The sequence below is a fragment of the Acanthochromis polyacanthus genome, chromosome 6 (genome assembly GCF_021347895.1).
Source record: "Acanthochromis polyacanthus isolate Apoly-LR-REF ecotype Palm Island chromosome 6, KAUST_Apoly_ChrSc, whole genome shotgun sequence".
NCBI classification, from domain to species: Eukaryota; Metazoa; Chordata; class Actinopteri; family Pomacentridae; genus Acanthochromis; species Acanthochromis polyacanthus.
In genome coordinates this window covers 5,192,982-5,212,693 of record NC_067118.1, presented here as the reverse complement: position 1 = coordinate 5,212,693, position 19,712 = coordinate 5,192,982, and the positions used below count along the sequence as shown (strand labels likewise).

At 44.8% G+C, this 19,712-nt stretch overlaps 1 long non-coding RNA gene across 2 annotated transcripts; it reads right to left on the bottom strand.

Moving 5' to 3' along the window:
* Positions 1–17,552: 17,552 nt before the first annotated feature.
* On the bottom strand, positions 17,553–19,404 carry LOC127534490 (uncharacterized). 2 transcript variants are annotated; one of them, XR_007942657.1, is made up of 3 exons: positions 18,688–19,404; positions 18,291–18,585; positions 17,553–18,207 (listed from the first exon to the last, which is right to left on the bottom strand). It is a non-coding gene; the product is annotated as an uncharacterized LOC127534490 (long non-coding RNA). The 2 variants fall into 2 exon arrangements; XR_007942656.1 differs by lacking the exon at positions 18,688–19,404 and having other exon boundaries at positions 18,291–18,670.
* Positions 19,405–19,712: the final 308 nt, after the last annotated feature.

Genomic DNA, 19,712 nt, shown 5'->3' with positions numbered 1-19,712 from the left:
TGGACGGACTGAAGCCGCCACAAACGTTGTGTCTGGACTCCAACAACCTTTCTAAAACATGGAAGAACTGGAGGGACGAGTTTGCTCTTTATGTGGACCTGGCAATGGCTGAAGCGGATGACAAACAGAAGGTAAAACTGTTCAGTTATCTTGTTGGCGAGAGTGGCGGAGAACTTTTGGACACGCTGATGGGTGATACAGATAAGGCTGCATGGAAGATAGAGGACATTATCAAAAAGTTTGATGATCACTGCAATCCCAGCGTGAACGAGACTGTTGAACGCTATCGTTTTTTTTACAAGAAACCAGGGCACCAGTGAAAGTATAGACAACTATGTCACAGAACTGAGACTACTTGCTAAAACATGCAACTTTGGGACATTGAGAGATTTGCTCATTCGAGATAGGATTGTGTGTGGAGGCAACAACACAATCATGAGAGAAAGACTGCTTCGGGAGAAACACTTGACACATGTTTGCAGCTGTGCAGAGCCGTGGAGCTCTCTAAAGAGAATGTTAAAATGATCACCGGACCGATGGTAGAAGAGGTGCACGCTGTGCAAGGAGCACAGTATCAGAGGAAAGGTAACAACACAGTGGAGTGTAAATTCTGCGGGAAAACACATGAGAAAAGTAAACAGAAATGTCCAGCGTTTGGAAAGAAGTGTGCAAAGTGTGGCAGAGAGAACCACTTTGCAGCAAAATGCAAAGCAAAACTGGAGCACAGGAGAGAGAAGAATGTGAGTACAATAACAACAGAAGGTGTACGTGATGAATATGAAGATATTTCCTGTATCACTGTAACAGAGACTGAGATAGTGGATGCAGTGGAGACAGACTCAGGCAAAGATGTAGACCCAGGGAGAGGGGATGTAAAAGGGACTGACAAAGTTAAAGGAGACACTCAGCTTCTCTATGCTGGCATGCTGCTAGACAAAAACATGGTCAAATTCCAGATAGACTGTGGTGCCAATTGCAATGTCATCCCCATTAACCTGCTGAACCCAGACACCAAGCGAGAACACACTAAAACTGTACTAGTAATGTGCAACAAAAGTCAGATGAAGCCAATGGGGAAATGCAAAGTAAAAATACGAAATCCAAGAAATCACAAGCTGTATCGCTTGGAGTTCCAAGTGGTGAATGCAGATGATGCAGTGCCTCTGCTGGGTAGGAGAGCCAGTGAGGCAATGAACCTGATTAAAGTGCACTATGAGAACATCATGGCAATAGACAATATAGTCACAACAGAAAAACCTGCAACAGAACAGTGGACAATGGAAAAATCAAAGCAAGCTATGCTGATGTGTTTGCTGGAGATGGCTGTCTGGAAGGAAAACACAAAATGGAGGTGGACAGCACAGTGAAGCCGGTGCAGCTGCCAAAGAGACGGGTCCCGGTGGCCCTGATGAAACCACTGAAGGACGAGCTACGAGACCTGCAACGCAGAGGAATTATCACGCCTGTAGAATGCAGCACAGAGTGGATCAGTGCTATGGTGGTAGTGCAGAAACAGAACGGCAAGCCAAGAGTATGTATTGATCCCAAACCCTTGAACACAGCACTAAAGCGTAGTCACTTCCACTACTAACCATCGAGGACGTCTTACCGGACTTGTCTAAAGCTAAAGTGTTCACAGTGTGTGACGTCAAGAGCGGATTCTGGCATGTGCAGCTGGAAAAGGAGTCCAGCTATTTAACAACATTCGCCACTCCTTTCGGACGTTACAGATGGCTGAGGATGCCCATGGGGATAAGTCCGGCCCCTGAAATCTTCCAGCGAAAGCTCACACGAGCATTGGACAATGTACCTGGTCTGTACATTATTGCAGACGACATCCTGATCACAGGACAAGGGGAGACACAAGAGGAAGCGGAGCGGGATCACGATGAAAAACTGAAACGGTTTCTGGACAGATGCAGACAAAAGAACATAAAACTGAATGCAGAAAAATTCAGACTGAGACAAAACGAGACCACATACATCGGACACCGCTTGACGGCAGATGGACTCAAAGCGGATCCAGAAAAAGCACGTGCTGTAGAGCAGATGCCGGCACCAACAGATGTAAAAGCAGTGCAGAGGCTGATAGGTATGGTGAATTACCTAACCAAGTTTTGCCCTCACCTCTCAGACCAATGCAAGGTGTTAAGAGACCTGACACACAAGGACAGTGAGTGGAACTGGACAACAGAGCATGAGGAGGCGTTCCTCAAATTGAAAGAGACCATAGCAAACGTTCCAGTTCTGAAATATTACAACCCTGACGAGGAGCTGACAGTACAGTGTGACGCCTCAGACACAGGTTTGGGCGCAGCACTCATGCAGATGGGGAAGCCAGTTGCTTTTGCAAGCAGAGCACTGACGCAAACAGAGCGTGGCTATGCACAAATAGAAAAGGAGTTTTTGGCAATGGTTTTCAGTATGGAAAAATTCCACCAGTACACGTATGGCCGTAAAGTGATTGTACAAAGTGATCATAAGCCACTAGAAACCATAGTAAGAAAGCCCCTACTGAGTGCCCCCAAAAGGCTGCAGGGCATGATGCTGCGCATACAAAAATATGACATAGACGTCATCTATGTGCCAGGAAGAGACATGTTACTGGCCGACACCCTGAGCAGAGCCCATCTTCCAGAGAGTACACCTGTGGATGCTGAATTAGAGACTGTCAACATGGTGCAACACTTACCGATCTCAGCAGACAGACTGCAGGACATAGGGTCTGCCACAGAAAAAGACAAGACGTTGCAGCTTCTCATCAAAACAATGAGCCAGGGATGGCCTAAGGACAAGTCACATGTACCGAGTGAAATCAGGCCTTACTTCTCATTCCAAGGGGAGTTGAGCCACCAAGATGGAATAGTCTTCAGGGGTGAACGTGCTGTCATTCCTGATGCACTGAGAACAGACATCACTGTCCGGCTACACTCATCACATCTGGGTGTGGAAGGATGCCAACGGAGGACTAGAGAGTGTGTCTACTGGCTAGGCATGAATGACCAAATCAAGAAGTATATTGCTAAGTGTGACATCTGCAGATCAATGGACAATAAACAACAAAAAGAAACACTGATATCACATGAAGTGCCAAGCAGGCCGTGGGCAAAGGTGGGCACAGATCTGTTTGTGTTTGACAATAAAGACTACCTCATTACTGTGGATTATTTCTCGAACTTTTGGGAAATAGACTACTTGGCAGATACCAAATCTACCAAAGTGATAAAGAAACTGAAAGCCCATTTTGCCCGCCAAGGTATCCCAGATACAGTGATCTCTGACAATGGCCCACAATATGCATCCCAAGAATTCCAAAAATTCAGCACACGGTGGGGATTTCAGCATGTGACCTCATCACGGGGCTACCCACAAAGCAACGGCAAAGCAGAATCAGCTGTTAAGACTGCAAAAAGACTCTTGCTCAAAGCCAAAGCAGCGGGACAGGCTCCTGATCTTGCACTTCTTGACCACCGCAACACACCAACACAGGGCCTGGACACCAGTCCAGCACAGCGATTGCTCAGTCGCCGTACCAAAACACTGTTGCCAACGAAAACAAGCCTCCTAAAGCCAAAGGTTATTTGTGTCAGACAGAAGCTGATGAACAGGCAGCAACGCCAGAGTGCCTACTACAACAGATCAGCTAGAGACTTAGACATGCTTGATGTGGGTGACTGTGTGAGAGTACAGCCACTCCCACCCCACACAGTCTGGAGATTAGGCAAGGTGCTGAAGCCCGTCGATGGGAGGTCCTATGAGGTTCAGTTGCACTCTGGGGGTGTCATTCGTAGAAATCGCAGATACCTCAGGCGTGCACCTGGAATGAGCTTTGGTGACCCAACCGATATTGAGCTCAGCATCCCGAGGCAGCCAGAGGCTGTGGAACATGAACATTCAGGGACTGTTCCCCCTTCTCCACACAGAGACACTGGGGACACAGACACGCCTACTACAACCAGAGCTGGTGGCACGGTGGTGCAGCCACAGCGGTTTAAGGACTTTGTACTGTTACGCAGATGAATACATCCGTGTCACTGATGGACTTTGGTTACATTGAAAAGGAAAAGGACACAGGGACTGTTTTGGAATTCGTAAAAAAACCAAAAACAAAAAACAAACTGCTGTAACAGAAAAGGGTGAATTGATATGTTGACGTTTACATGCACTTTGAATCTTAGGAAAGGTTATGAGCACAAAAGGTTAGGATTTACATAGGTTTACATTTGTTTATTTTTATGTGGTTATTTGCACATTTCAGGCTCTTAGTTACTAGTTGAGCATTATCAAACTGTGAAAGAGATGCATTTCACTTGGATGGACAGTTAATGTTTACAGCATTTTCACTAGTTGCTATTTTTCATCAGTCGCCGAGAGAAGATTTGTATTGCGAATGGGTATGTTTATGTTGCAGTAATAAGTACTGTTAGTATTAAAGAGTTTCGGTTTGTTAGTTACAGCCAAGGACAAGTCAAATTTTGAGATAACAGCTCTAACTCTCAAAAGAGAAAGGATGTAACAATAGGAACTACTGTTTAGTTCCGTGTTGACACACGGACTTGTTTTAGTGTGACACCGCCCGAGTTATCAGACAGACCGAGCTGTATGTACCTTACACGCAGAAGTTTTATTAAAGTTTATAACCCGGTTGGGTTGAAACAGTAGCAAGTGTGTCTGCTTCTTGAGAGGATAGAGCAGACTGTAACAGCTCTCACCTGGAGAAGACAAAGAGCACTCTGAGAATCATGTTTTATGTTTTCTCCACTGCCTCCAACACCATTCTGGGGGACAAGCTGAAGCAGACAGGAGTGGACTCTCACCTCACCAACCGGCCACAGTTTGTGAGGGCAGGAGACAGTGTGTCTGACACTGTGGTCTGCAGTAGGGGCCCCACAGGGGACTGTGTGTCTGACACTGTGGTCTGCAGTACGGGGGCCCACAGAGGACTGTGTGTCTGACACTGTGGTCTGCAGTAGGGGCCCCACAGGGGACTGTCCTTGCCCCCTTTCTTTTCATCCTCTACACTGCAGACTTCTCCCATCACACCACAAACTGCCATCTTCAGAAGTTCTCTGACGACTCTGCCATCATCGGCCTCATCATGGACAGAGATGAGGAGGAGGACAGAGAACTTAACCGGGACTTTGTGGACTGGTTCCTGATGAACAGCCTCCAGATCAATGCAGTGAAAACCAAGGAACTGGTGGTGGACTTTAGCAGGAACAGACACGCTTCTCCTACACCAGTGAACATCCAGGGAACGGACATTGAGATTGTGGACTCCTACAGGTACCTGGGTGTTCACTTAAACAAGAACCTGGACTGGACTACTAACACCAGCACACTTTACAAGAAAGGTCAGAGCAGACTCCACTGCTCAGAAAACTGAGGTCCTTCAGGGTGCAGGGAGCACTTCTGAAGACCTTTTATGACTCTGTGGTGGCATCAGCCATCATGTATGGAGTGGTCTGCTGGAGCAGCAGCATCACGGCTGCAGACAGGAGGAGACTAAACAAACTGGTAAAGAAAGCCAGTTCTGTCCTGGGCTGCCCCCTTGATCCTGTGGAGGTGGTGGAGACAGGAGGATGATGACAAAGCTGTTGTCTATCATGGAGAACACCTCCCCCCCCTGCAGGAAACAGTAAGATCAGTGGGCAGCTCCTTCAGTGACAGACTGCTTCACCCGCGGTGTCTAAAGCAGAGATACCACAGGTCCTTCCTTCCTGCTGCAGTCACACTTTACAATCAAGCTCCCAGTAGTTTCTGTTCACTTATTTACAAACTGTGCAGTAAAAAATGTAAATAATGATGCTGTGCAAGTTCATAAAAATTTTTACTGTAAATACTGCTTTCTTTTCTGAAGAAAATATTTTTATTTATATATATGCACTGTGTGCATTGTGTGCCGCACTCTTTTTCTGATTCAAATGTTCTGTTTGCTGCTGTACAATGTAAATTTCCCCGCTGTGGGATCAATAAAGGTTTAATCTATCGATCTATCAAAAGTTCCCAGGTCTGAAAGGTGCTATAACCAGATATGACCAGCAGAGAGCGCCGGAGCACCACTGCTGCTCAGTTCAGTGCTGGTACAGCCATGAGGTTCCACCAATCAGTCAACAGGATTTATTATCAACAACATAAGTTTTTCTGCTGCTTAACTTTATTGTGTTCCTGTATTAGATGACAGTGAATAGTACTGATCATAAATCTACCATTATCCAGGATGCAGTACTGTAGCTACCTCCAGAAAATACAAGAACCTAAACTCTGTCCCACCATGTAGCATCCTGTTCTATTTTATTGTCATGTATGGGATCATATTGTTGGAGATGCTGTTAAAATGTGGTTGAAGACAAATGAAGAACACAGTCAATGAGTTCCAGACAAAATCTGATCAATAAAGATTTTTATTACTAACAAGAAAAGAGAACATGCAGGAAGTGTGAAATTCAACATGACATAGATTTAAAATAATTGCTAATCCATGATAAGAACTTAATAATCCCCACAAATGTGTGAATCCCTGAGCTCAGCAGTAGTTAGTTGATTATTAATGCAGTCTAAATGTCAGCAGTCACAATCAGCAGAAATAGAAGAAAAGCTTCAAGTGTAGGAACAGAAAGATGCTTCAAACGGAGCAAAGATTAAATGTCTGTAAATCCTCTTTAAAGCAGTCTGAGCTACGTATGAGTCCTGGAAAACATTTCTGTACAACTACCAACAAGTTAGCAACAGAGCAGCTGTGATGATCAAATATAGGCCAGCTTTAGCTTTGACCACAGAGAGGCGCTGATGTTGGAGTGACGAGGAACTCTGGAGAGAAGACCAGGGGCCTCATTTATAAAACATTGCGTAGGATTCATACTAAAGTTTGCGTACGCCGATAATACGAAAAGGGCGTATGCCGTTCGCCCCTGATTTATAAAACTGTGCTTAAGCACAGCTGCATGCAATTTCTTGATAAATCACACACCAGCTGGAAGATTGCACAGGTGGATCCACCTCACATTCCGCCCACATTTTACCATGAATGGTCAATGCAAAGTAACTCATGAATGTATCTGTATATAAATAAGCTGCTGATCCACGGCATTTTACACAGCGCCCCCTGCAGTCTGTTGACTGCTGTGCATCAGGATGAATGAATTGTGTTGATCCAGGCCACCCTGCCACTAAATTTGTTATGATCATGTCCGATGTACAAATAATTTGTAAACTGATTGAATGTACATTTTTTCGGTTCACAGACAAATTCATTTTCACTCGGGGGTTGTGGTGTGAAGCATGTGTGCCTGTACAGGGCTGATTAATGGTTGGACGCTCATCCCATTCGGCCGCATGTGGATAAATAAACAAAATTCTTTACTTTTTTTTTGCCTTTTTACTGTGATAGTTGCAGTGAAGAGTGACAGGAAATGGGGAGAAGAGTAGGGGGAAGACATGCATAAAAGAGCCGCGGGCAGGAATCGAACCCGAGCCACTACGAGACCAGCCCTACAAATGGATGAGCCATACAGGCGCTGGGTGATGAGTAAACAAAATGATTTAATAAAGATCACCGCACCGGCCCCAGATACCGGCCCTTTGGTCAAACGACCGAATGAAATAACGTTCAATCCGCTCCTGTTGATATGAACATAGTTCTGCAAATACAGTCGTCGGCCGAATGACGCACTATAGGAACATCTACAACAATGAGGGTTTATGATTATCCGGCTCTACAAGTCTAATATGTGATAACAATAAAGGTTTGAGATCAGTCTGGTTTCAATTCACCACTTCACCCTCCAGCACTGCCGTTCCCTCTGTGTCCAAAATGTGCTTAAGCAAGCATCAAAGTTGGTGCACCGGTGCGCATTCTCACGCCAAGTTTGTTTTAGAAATCACAACCTTTGCGTAGAAAGTGGCGTACGCACTTTCTAGCCCTGTTTTGTGCGTACGCAAGCTTTATAAATGAGGCCCCTGGTCTTTGGAGGACTAAGATGAGGATGTGGCCATGTTTGGGGAGGATGCAGATGGTTATCTGTGAATTAGATGCTCATTTTCCCCAACATCATCATTAGGGGAGGAATTAGATGCTGATCCATGAGATGGAGGCCGAACCATTGGCTCTTTCTCAACATCAGAACGTTTCTCCTTTTTTCCAGCAGCCACATGCTTCTCGCCTTTTCCACTTTTCTTGTCTTTAGAGAAGGAATCAGACGGTGATCTATTAGAAGGCTGATCAATTATCTCTTCCACAACATCATTAGGAGAGGACTCAGACAGTGATCTATCAGATGGAGATTGACCAGTTTCTTTCTTAACTTCAGAACCACCCCCCCCCACCTTGTCTTCACAGGAGGGTCCAGGCATTGATCCATCAAGTGGCGGGTTAGGGTTGTTATGGTGTTGTGGAACATAAATGATCTCTTCCACAACATCATGACATTTCCACCATTCTCCATCAGCCACATACTTGTCGAGTCTTTCATTCATCTTGCCTTTTGCAGCCTCTATTAGCTTATTAGTCACTACATTTTCATCCTCTTCTAAAACAATTTTTTCAAACAAAATATCGTTGTTTACACAATTTGATTTACAAGAAGTGCAGCATTTGTTTAAACAACAACAAGTGTAGCATTTGCTTGATTTACAACAAGGGCAGCATTCCTTTGAGCCACACCAGCAGCAGCATTTCCTCCATGGTATCGGCCACAAGCAGCCAGCCACAAAGATGATGCCGAGGAGCACACCAAAGCCAATAACCTGAAAGAAATAAAAGTCCAAAGTTAAAGTCTTCTCCAGTGGCAGCACTAACTAGATAACCTCCTAAACTTTCAGTGAACCTACAGGTTGAACTGCTCGTCCCAAAACTTTAAACTCTAAGAACTGACATGTTATTTCTGATCCAAATCATTGTTGAACTACAATCTGTTGGCTTAAAGTTCTTCTAAATGACACAAGTGTAGTTTTCCATGTTTCTCTGCTATGTGGTTGACTGTCACATGTTTCTGTCCTCAGTGTTGGACTGCATGATATTCCATCATATTCCATCATTTCATGGGATCTTTCCTGACTTCCCCTCTTGAACCTTTCCATGCTGTGAGCTGTCTAAAGGTAACTGTAGTCCTGACAAACAGCACAACGCTGTTCTCATGTTGGAAAACGGAGCTTTTGGTGTGGACTAAATCAGGGAGGGTTGGCTGCTTTTCTAGCTAGCAGGGATCATTCCCACAACACTGTCCAACACAACGTACAAGTTCTAATGATGTGTCAAAGAAAATGTTTTAGGGATGCTGTTGATGCTGATCTAGAACATTCTAGCACCAACTTCTGTCAGATATTCCTCCACTTTTACACAGTGTTGTTAGCAAAGGAAAGACTCCATGCAACATTCAGAGAACGTTTGAAGAACTAGTTGGAGAACAGTGTTCTGGTTTTAGAACGTCTTTAGACAACGTTATTCTACACAGAAGAACATTCTGGAAACTCACAAACAAACTGAGAACACCACTCTTTGTTTTCTCACAATGTTTTGAGAACAAAAGTTAAAAGAAAGTCATGAAAGCTGTTTGTTGTGGTGAACTTGTAGCGTATAAAAGTGAATATTAGAGGGCAGAAACACATTTACATTTGTAGGTTTGGTATTTAGACACTTAGCCTTCAATAAAACATGAAGGAACTAGAAAAGGAACAGGAACTACATCAGTGTAGGTTGTGGACAAAGAAAAGAAAAGAAATACTCACCCTTGATTTGTTTTTGAGCTCTTTAATTCTCATTTGGCCATCAGCTGTCTGATTGGACTGTCTGCAGAACAGTTTCTCCTCATTCCAACAACAGGTGGTCCAGTCTCCATCGATCATCACTGATATCGGCCACAACAGGCCGATGAGAAATGCTCTGATGATCCATGCCAGCAAAAAGCAACCAAACCTACTTGTACACTTCAGGCAGCTGTATTTTAGGAGTGCCTGAAAGGATCCGTCCAACCACAGCAACAAGACAAGTATTATGAATGCAGGGAGGATCATGTAGGACCGGCAAAGAGTTTTTTCGACTTTGCAGGTACATTGAAAGTCCTTGTCAAATACGACATGGTAGAAAAAAATCCCAGTGACTGCAGTGTAGACGCCGATTGATTGAGTGACTCTGGTCACAAAAAATGCCAGTGCTGCTTTCAGACTCTCCATGTTTGAAAGGTTTGAATCTTCTGAGAAAAAACAGTCACATACAGTTTAAGAACAGGAAACGAAGCTTTTCCTGTAGCTGCCCTGAAGATGCTGCTGAAGCTGCATACCCAACCTGTAAGGCATCAAAATATTTCCGTTCTGTTACAGATTCTACAGATCGTGCTGCTGTACCAGAAACCAATGCCCATAGATGGCATCAGTTCTTTATTGTGGTTTCAGCTCTGTTTTTCTTTATTGTTTACTTTTACTTTCACTTGTATGGTTAAGTCGTTGTTTTTCAACTTTTTTTGAGGCACGGCACATTTATTGTATTAAAAAAAATTCAAAGGCACACCAACAACCAAAAATGTTGCAAAATGACACTCTGTAGTCTAATATAGTTTATCTGTTGACAGTTTATTCTCTCTATTTCTTTATACTGAGTCAGTGTGAAACCTGGGACTGCTGAGACCAGAGGAGGCTCTTTCATCCCTCTGTTGTGGCTTCCAGTGGCTTTGGAAAATAAATAATGAGCATTTAGTTGAAATTTATTATTATTTTTTTAAATTTGATAGTTTATAAAATGTTATTCCAAATTTGAGGATGATGGTGATATTGTAACATAAAAAAAAGTGTTTATTTTTTGGCAGCCAAAATGCATCACAACCGGCAATGTGCAACACCCATCGGTGTGCGAGTATTCATTTGGAGTCATGTTGATCTTCACATCCACATGCGTATATGTTATGTCCCGAGAATTAGGGGAAGAGGGAGAAACAAATATAAAGATGAACCAGGTAAAGAGGCTGAAAATTGATCATGCAGCCGAGAGACAACTTTATTTACAAAGGAAGTGAGCCCCGAGATCCACACGAGGCAAAACAAGCTCCTTAACCACAAAAGAATGTTTCAACAAAGAATCGATGCGCAAAGCCAAGACCAGTACAATAGTTTTACTTATTTAAATCGACAATTCGAAAAGAGTTGTTTTCACTTTGCTGACATGTTTCTACAGCTTCTGCTGTCTTCTTCAGAGCGTCATCTGACGTTTGGTGACGTGTCCTTTTTATCACGTGGTCGGTTTGACAGATCTGTCAGAATCTGTCAAACCGGCCACGCCTCCCGCCGTCCGGTGGTCTCTGGAGGATGGTGTCCCAGGTATGTGAAAGGATGTAGGCCCCCTTGTCCTGGTTCATAGTGTGGCCCGCCCGCTTCCTGATCTCGATGGCTTCCTTGATCCATCGTCTCTGTTTGTTAGTCTCCGAAGTTATAATCCTCCCCCCGTCCCAGTCCATAACGTGGTTCTCTCTTCTGCAATGATCCGTGATGGCTGATTTTTTATTTTCTTGTTCGGCTTTTTCTTTTTGCGCTCTTGTGAGTCGTCCAGTCGTTTCCTTTTGGCATTCTGTTTGGTGTTCCGTTCTTCTTGTTTTGAATGACCTACCTGTTTCACCAACGTATGTGTTGTTACATGATTTGCACGGTATTTCATAGATGATGTTACATTTATTGCCTGGTTCTATTCTGTCTTTTGGATGAACTAATAGCTGCCGGAGTTTTGTGTGTGGTTTTACTGCAGTGTTGATGTTATATTTTCTCATAACGCGTTGTATTGGTTCCGTTATCCCACGGATATATGGAATGGTGATTAAATCCTTATTTTTATTGTCCAATTTTTGTGTATGTTTTGATTTTGCTTCCTTTTGTTTTTTCTCTTTGGTTTTTGCTTGTTGTTTTCCTTTGGTTATAGCCCATGTTGGATATTGGCAGTTTATACGTGCATTCTTGATGTGTTTTTCCTCCTCCTGTCTGTCTTTATCGTCCGTTATAATATTGGTCTGTTCGTAGAGTGTTCTGACTACTGAAAGTTTGTGTGCTGTGGGATGTTCTGATGTCCAGAGGAGGTACTGGTCCATGTGAGTAGGTTTTCTGTAAACTGTTATTTTAATGCTGCCGTCTTGTCTGTGATGTATGCTAATGTCCAAAAATGAAATGGTTCGGTTTATTTCTTCTTCATGTGTGAATTGTATGTTGCCAGTGTGGTCTATGTTGTTCAGATGGTTTGTGAGTTCTTGCGTGTGTCCAGATTTTACTATTTCCAGGAAGTCATCAACGTATCTTTTCCATAGTGTGGGTCTGCAGTGTGTGGGTGCTGTGTGGATGGCTTTTGTTTCCAGGTCCTTTCACATACCTGGGACACCATCCTCCGGAGACCACCGGATGGCGGGAGGCATGGTCGGTTTGACAGATTCTGACAGATCTGTCAAACCGACCACGTGATAAAAAGGACACGTCACCAAACGTCAGATGACGCTCTGAAGAAGACAGCAGAAGCTGTCGAAACATGTCAGCAAAGTGAAAACAACTCTTTCGAATTGTCGGTTTAAATAAGTAAAACTATTGTATAGTATACAACGACAAAATGAACCTAATCCAACTAACCGAGTCCAGGCCAAACACCAGTCACCAACACACACTCCAGCTGCCGGTCTGGCCAAAGGCGACGCTGATCCGGGTGGCTGAGCTCTACACCTTCCCAGCTGATTGCCAATGAGCCACAGGTGCCCCTGACCACTCCCGCTGGGCGTAAAGAGAAAAAAGAAAGCTCACCCTACCTTATCTACACACACATGCTAGAACGTAACATGCTCTCCCATAAGAACAAACATCCGTTTGGTAACACCCAATCCACACAAATCTTGCAGTACTTATCACCGTACAAAAAGAACCCCACTGAATTAACGCCACTACTCATCCAAGGGACAGAGCATCAGCCACTACGTTGTCAGCCCCCTTCTTGTGTTTAACTACAATATGGTAATTCTGAGCCAACAGGGCCCAACGCATCAACCGCTGGTTGTGGTTAAACATCTGTGTCAAGAAGGTGAGAGGGTTGTGGGCAGTGTAAACCACCACCAGTGTTGAACTGGAGCCGACATACACATCGAAGTGTTGCAGGGCGAGCAACATGGCCAGTGTCTCCTTCTCAATAGTGGAGCATGTTGACACTCATCAGTCCAACGGAACAGCACAACAGGACTGCACAACCTGGTCAGGGGGGCAACAACCACTGAGAAGTTTTTGCAGAAGCAATGGTAATACCCCGTCATGCACAGAAAATGCCTCAGTTCACGCCTGGTAGTGGAGACTGGGTAGTACAACACTGCTGCAACTTTTGCATCCACTGAATGGACCTGTCCATGTCCCACTTGCTTCCCCAAGTAGGTTACTGTAGCCTTACCGAATTCACACGTCACAAGGTTGAGAGTTAGCGAGGCGTCAGCAAGCCGCTGAAAGACCACCTTCAGACTAGAGACATGGCTGGCCCATTCATTTGAGTACACCACCACATCATCTAGATACACTTTACAGTTTGGCACATCTCCCAACACAATCTGCATTAACCGTTGGAATGTGGCAGGTGCATTCCTCATCCCAAATGCCATCACTGTATACTGCATAAAGTGGTCAGGTGTAACAAAAGCAGAGATCTCACAAGCTCTGGGGGTTAGTGGAACCTGCCAGTATCCTTTCAGTAGATCTAACTTTGTGATGAATGTCGCTGGACCAATGCTATCAATGCAATCTTCCATGCGAGGCAAAGGGAATGAATCAGGCACCGTAACCACATTAACTTTCCTGAAATCAGAACAGAACCCAGGGGTACCATCAGACTTAGGAGCTAACAGACACGGAGAGCTTCAGGGGCTGCAACTGGGCTTGGCTAAGCCGTTTTCAACCAAATACTCAACCTCTTTCTTCATCTTTTCCCACTTTTCCCAGGGACAACGGTATGCATGTTGTTTAATGGGGGTAGCATTACCAACATTGATATCATGTTCAATCGCATGAGTGCAGGAAGGCACGTCGCCAAACAAAGTGGGGTGAGTGCGAATGAGACTAACGATGTCCTCGTGCTGGTCATCAGGGAGGTAGGACAAATGTGTATCAAGGCTGGACAGGAACTTCGAGTTCGACTACCTACCACGCTGTTGTCCCATAGAGGGCTCTACCAAACCATCAGACATTGCATCTGCCCCAACCAGGACAGCCGACACGACAGGCACAGCTGTTTCAACAGGGCACTCCTGCTGAGTTTTCTGAGAGGTCTCTCTGGAATGATACAACATCAACATATTAATGTGACACAAATGAGTTTTCCTCCTGCGATCAGGTGTTCGGATGACATAGTTCGTGTCTGACAATTTTTCTGTCCACCACATACGGCCTCGAAAACCGAGCAGAGAGAGAGGAACCGGGTAGAGGCAACAAGACCAAAACCTGATCACCAAGGTGGAACTGTCTCTTGACCGCTTCTTTATCATACCGTTTTATCATACGACTCTGAGAGGACGAGAGGGCCTCCCTGGCCAGTGTAGAGGCATGCTGTAACCTGTCCTTACACTTAGAGACAAAAACAGACAGGTTAGACTTAAAGGAATCAGACACAAACTGCTCTTTTAACACCTTCAGTGGCCCACGCACATTGTGACCAAACACTAGCTGGCCTGGATTGAACCCCAGTGACTCCTGCTTAGCATCTCGAACAGCAAAGAGTACGAAGAGCACACCTTCATCCCAGTCCCTCCCTGTGTCATGGCAGTACTTCTTAAGCATAGACTTCCAGGTCTGATGCCAGCGTTCGAGTGCTCCTTGTGACTCTGGGTGGTAGGCAGAAAATGTGGAGTGAGTGACACCAAGTGAGCACAAAGTCTGCCTGAATGTTTTGGACATGAAATTTGTTCCTTGATCCGTCTGTACGACTTTAGGCAACCCAAAAGTGGTGAAAAACCTCATCAACGCTTTTCCAATAGCCGGTGCCGTGATCTTTCTTAACGGAGTTCACCTTTTCCCGGTCCGTGATAGAAGGATACCTTCGTTGAGCATTTATGAGTGCATCACGGTTCAATGGCAGGGATACTGCAGGAGGAGGGACAGCTACCGACGCCTCTCTCGGGTCCCTGGGAGGGCAGCTCACCGATTGACCAGTAGGGGGCAACCTATCTTCAGACAGAGCAGAAACAAGCTGTGAGACACAGGTCAATATCCTCAGACTGCTCCGGAGTTTTTAGCCTGTCAGCAAGTGAACCATCACCCAGTGGATCAGTCCCTGCTCCCCCCCAAGGAGCAGAGCGACCAACCCCCGAGGGTCCTGCTGCAACCTGCTGGTCTCCACCGACGGACGAACTCCCCCCGCACCAGCTCATCAAGGAGAACGGCTTTTAACTCCTGTTTAATGAGCAAGGAGGAGACACCAATACCATAGTGGTTTGTGATCGCAAATAAATTCTGCTTCCGACATTTGTCCAACTGATCGGCCATCGGATTAGCCACAAACTCCATCAAAACAAATGCCATACTCCCTGAAGGCTGAACGCCACTGCAAACCTGGTCACACACAAGCGGACCGTACCACCGTAGTCACCAGGGGAATCAACGCTCAGCATAACACCACCAACGCCCAACAGGCTTCCTCAGTCCTGCCTGAGTATCCTTACCTGTCTATCTTCTGGAGCGTGCCGGGCTCGAGGCGACTTTAAAGGCTGAACTTGGCGGTTGAGGCCCTGAACACCTACCCCCAACAGGGTCTGGACCCTGCCCGGGATTAACCCCGAAAATAAGAAAGGGAAAATAACAAAAGAACATCTGAAGGAGGAGCCGAAAACAGCTCCTCTGGACACTCACCTGCCTGTCCGAGGAAGCAGCAAATGAGGCAATAGCAAACAGGAAAAACAGATACCCATTGACAACAACAGCACAACACAACCAACAGACCAATCTTCCTAAAGCTGGCCGAGCAATGGACGAGCTCCAAAATGTGTTACGTCCCAAGAACTAGGGGAAGAGGGGAGTCACAAATATAAAGATGAACCAGTTAAAGAGGCTGAAAATTGATCATGCAGCCGAGAGACAATTTTATTTACAAAGGAAGTGAGCCCGAGATCCACAAAAGGGAAAACGAGTTCCTTAACCACAAAAGAATGTTTCAACAAAAAATCGATGCACAATAGCCAAGACCAGGCCAAACACCAGTCACCAACACACACTCCAGCTGCCGATCTGGCCAAAGGCGGCGCTGATCCAGGTGGCTGAGCTTTACACCTTCCCAGCTGATTGCCAATGAGCCACAGGTGCCCCTGACCACTCCCGCTGGGCGTAATCTATAAAGAGAAAAAAGAAAGCACACCCTACCTTATCTACACACACATGCTAGAATGTAACAGTATGTGAGCAGGGGCCTGTTTCACGAAGCAGGTTCAAGAAACTCTGAGTTTCTTCCACAACTCTGAGTTGATCTACTCTGAGATAGAAAACTCTGAGTTTTCGGTTTCACAACGGCTGATGTGAGTTGGTTTAATCAACTCGGAGTAGTTTGACTCGGAGTTACGCGCGTGCACCGCAACTCTGAAAAGACAGCATCAATGGAACCCCGATTCGATGAGTCACCATGGAAACGGGGACGCGAAAAGCTGCGTTTTTGAACTGGAAGTTTTTAACGCACTCATATGGCGAGTTTGAACACGTTTTTAGAAAGAAGTGCAACACCGCTGCAGCTGCAAAAGAGAGAGAGACGGCGTGGAGAACAGCCCGGATCAATGCGTAAGTTTAAATGTAGTCCTTTGTAATCGTAATAATATTACAGAGAATAACTGTCTGAATGGCAGCCTAGTAAGTTATTTCATTTAGGGGAAATCTCGACAGGACAGCAGCTTAAGATGAAATATAAAAACACTGTTCAAACAGGTCAGACCTCGGCATTATCTCATGGAGGTACTTCATGTTGATCATGTTTTACATTGTAAAGTAGCCTAAATATTAAGTGGCTGTTTGACTGTGCAGTTGTTTTATCCACACATAGCCTAAATGTCTGCATCCATATCATGTCCTGTTAAATAATTAAGCCTATTTAAACTAACATAGACTTCTGCTCAGCCAACAGAAAGAAAGCAGATGTCTGTAAAACGGTGGAATAAAAGGTCATGGATGCATATATATATATATATATATATATATATATATATATATATATATATATATATATATATATATATATACACCTTGTAATTGTAAGTAGGCAACACTCCAAAGATTTCTCCAAATGGTAGTTTAAGTTTACTGAAACATGTCACTGATCTAGGATGAAGAGGATGAAAGTGTGTCTGCTGCCTTTACAGAGGGGGATCCAGAAAGGCATACAGAGGATGTTACTGATAGTTCTCTTCTCATTCACATTCTGGGTGGAATATAGAGTGTGACATTTAGCCTACACTGAAGTGTTGCACATTCTCATCCTTTTTAACAGAGCATGGCTGGACAGCAGCAGGATGGTTCCTCAGCTTCCACTGCACAGACTGACACAGTGAGATGGATGTTCAGGAACACCAGAGCTTCATTCTGTGGAATTCATGTGCAACTGTATAATTTAATGTCCTCTATGTATTCCCAGTTATCAGTAAAACAGATTTACAAACTGCATTTGCTGAGAAAAATCCAAAAAACAGATTAGGAGGGCAGATCTGGAAATTGAAATACTGGAGCACAAGTTAGAGGTGGTGATGGTCACAGGAGAATTATGTTAACTACTGGAACATGAACTGAACTATCTTTTATTTGTAGGACATAAAGAAGAGCAAATGAAATGTGTATCATGTCTTTATTTGCTGTGGTGGTGATGATGGTGACTTAAACTCTAAAGTGATTCTTGCATACGGTGTCTCTGACTGCTCTGCTGTCCTGGATAGCTGCAGGTGGATGGGCTCATCATCTGGGTCTTCAGTTTGTAGGGCAGGGTGTTGCTCTCCTCTAATAGTGGTAATATTATGAAGAACAACACATGCCACAGTAATATCACAGGCCCTCTCAGGGGTCACCCTGAGGAGACGTAGGCTCTGGAAACGGGCTTTCAGCAGGCCTATGGTCATCTCCACCCGGGCTCTGGTCCTGCAGTGAGTCCGGTTGAAGTTCTGTTGGGGGCCTGGTTCAGGGTCAGGGTATGAGGTCATCAGCCTGGGTTGTCATGGTAACCCCTGTCACCCAGCAGAAGGCCATCAAACTCTCCTGTAATGTATAGAGGATACATCAGAGTATATTAAAGGAGGGAGACAAGAGAATTCTATTGTGAGAATCTTTATGCTGCTGACCACGCTGCAGTCTGTTGCTCAGGTTAGACTCTCCATAAATCCTGGAGTCATGAACAGACCCAGACCACGTGGCCTCCACATTAGAAATGATGTATGCAGCATCACATATGATCTGGACAGTGCAGAGAATGACAGATGTAGAACTATGATGCAGTCTTTAACATTTAGAAACAGTAGTCAGTCTACCTGTAGCCTACCTGCACATTTATGCTGTGAATGGACTTCCTGTTCATGATGTGAGGGAGCTGTGATGGGGATGTGTGTGCATCTATGCAGCCAATCACACTGGGAAATCCTAAAAGAAATTAAAATGACTGATCCCAGTCTGAGGCTGCAGCACAATGTCATTAACAGAATAAGATTTAAAATGAATTTAACAGATCTCTACATCATTCACCTGTAATCCTGTGGATCCTCCTTGATGTTCTGACAGGTTTATGTCCAGGAAAACCACAATGATGGTAAAAGTCGTTTCAGAGCCAGGAAAACTTTTCTGACTGTCCTCCATACAGTTGTCTTACTCTGCATCTCTGACATCATATAAAAACTTCCATTTGCAAAGAACCGCAGCGCAACACACAATATCTGCTGGATGTGAGAGCATGACTGGTTGGTAATGTAAATGTAAGGACGGATTAGGTTGTTTATGTAGATTATGGACTTGAAACGATTACGAAACGGTACCGCTCAAACCGATAATTGTCCGGAAATGCGAGAACATTTATGCTCGGTCTGATAACAATCTACCGACGAATATTTAATTATCTGTGCAGTAATGCTGCTCCTTTATCCACTGGATCGTTAATAAAAGCTGTTCTACGCCAAAACTCGCTCGCTTACTGACTGAATGAATGAGGAAATGAAACAGCGTGTGGCTGAAAGAGGGCGGAGACGGAGAGAAACTGGAGGTTTTCTCAGATAAACCTGCTGGTGACCAGGTTAGAGTCATAGAGTCTGTTACTGCGGTAACTGACCGAGAGTTGAAGTTACCCCTCTTTGTGAAACAGGCTAGAGTTACCCCTCTGTCTCAGGGTTAAGTTACCTCGCTTCGTGAAACGGAAAACTCTGAGTTTCCCTCATTTCAGGGTTAACAAAGTCAGAGTTTTCAGTGAACCTGCTTCGTGAAACAGGCCCCTGATGCTGTCCGACAGGCCATTCCATAGTCGAGGGCCATAATGGCTGAAAGCAGCCTCCCCGTGGGTTTTTGTATTAACTCCAGGAATAATTAAAAGTCCAGTGCCGGAGGACCTCAGGACCCGCGAGGGTTGATATGATAAAAGCAGGTCAGATAAATAAGAGGGCCCAAGACCATGAAAACATTTAAAAACTAATAAAAGAACCTTAAAAATCGATCCTGAAGCACACGGGGAGCCAATGCAGCGATTTTAAAAATCGGTGTAATGTGAGCCCGCCCTCTGGTCT